The sequence below is a fragment of the Tenrec ecaudatus genome, chromosome 15, assembly GCF_050624435.1.
Source record: "Tenrec ecaudatus isolate mTenEca1 chromosome 15, mTenEca1.hap1, whole genome shotgun sequence".
NCBI lineage: Eukaryota > Metazoa > Chordata > Mammalia > Afrosoricida > Tenrecidae > Tenrec > Tenrec ecaudatus.
The window spans coordinates 22,892,885-22,894,366 of NC_134544.1; the positions used below are offsets into that span (position 1 = coordinate 22,892,885).

The window sequence follows — 1,482 nt, forward strand, 5'->3', positions numbered from 1 at the left end:
CCCTCCTCCCTCCCAGTATCACCACTCTCACCACTGGTCCTGAGGGCTTCATCTGTCCTGGATTCCCAGTTCCTATCTGCACCACTGTGCATCCTCTGGTCTAACCAGATTTGTAAGGTAGAATTGGGATCATTATAGGTTTAGGGGGAGTGGGGTGGTGTGAGGAAGCATTTTAAGAACTAGAGAAAAGTTGTGTGCTTCTGAAAAGATTGAATAACAGTATGTGATTCAATGGAAAACAGGTCTGATTTGTGGCAGGCGGGGTACTGGTTTTGCCACTATGAAATGCACTCATTCATGCAGTCATCTCCATGTGCCAGTTTTTGGCAAAAGCAGCATCTCTTTATTGCCCCATTCACCTTACATATTTGATCTCACCCCATGTGACTTTTTGTTTGTTTGTTTCCATGAATGAAGAAGGACATGAAAGGACAGCAATTTGATGACATAGAACAGGTGCGGAAAAATGAGGAGGTACTGTTAGCCATTCAAACAGATGAGTTTGAAAAATGTTTCCAAGAATGGAATCATAGGGCAGCTGCACTTGCTTGGGGGTCAACCCGCACCTAAGGCCGGAAGATGGTGGCCGCAAAGAAGATGGAAAAGGTGCTGGAGTCCATCAACTTTAGGCTCCAACCCCTTATGAAAAGTGAAAAATACATGCTGAGCTACAAGCAGAAGCTGAAGAGGATCAGGCAAAGTAAAGCCAAACTGGTCATTCGGGTCAACCACTGCCTGCCTTGAAGAAATCGGAAATACAGTACTACGCCATGCTGGCCCAAATTGGTGTCCATCACGACAGCAGCCACAACATAGAGTTGGGCACAGGGTGCAGCAGGTACTACAGGGTGTACACGCTGGCCACCATCGACCCCGGTGATTCTGATATCAATAGAAGCATGCTAGAACAGACAGGTGAAAAAGTAATCCTACAATATTTTTCTTTAATAAAACTGGCCAGAGCTTGTTTCTAAAATAAAAAAATAATGGAATCATAGATTTGAAAGTGTAATGGAGAGTACTTTGAAGGTGATAAAGTTGTTTTGTTAAAAAAAATTAAACACAAAACTTTGAGAAAAGAAAAAAAACATTTGGGGGGAGGTTCCCCCTCATAAATCTTGAGTTAAGAAAATAGCTCAATCTCCATTCCTAAAGGATTTATATTCTAGTTGGGGAAGTTAATTAATCAACAGGAAAACAGATACAAAATATATCTAACAGTGATTTAAAAAAGAAGAAGAAAGCAGAAGCCAGTAGATTAAAGATGGATGCGATTTTTTTTTTTTTTTTGCCAGCTCTCACGTTTAGAGGTGGGTCAAACATCTCTCCTTTTTTGGACATGAGTAATAAAGTGTGGCACAAGTAATATCCTGTGACTTTCAAAATCCACTCCAAAGAAGTCTTGCAGATTTGACCTTCAAATACTTCATCTGAGCCAAAACTGAACCATCCTACTCTAGAGACCATTTGGAGAAGCTATGA

The 1,482-nt window shown here is 41.2% G+C and overlaps 1 pseudogene; it reads left to right on the plus strand.

The window, feature by feature from the left end:
* The first annotated feature begins 579 nt into the window (after positions 1-579).
* On the plus strand, positions 580-974 carry LOC142428094 (large ribosomal subunit protein eL30 pseudogene; annotated as a pseudogene).
* The last annotated feature ends 508 nt before the right edge of the window (positions 975-1,482 follow it).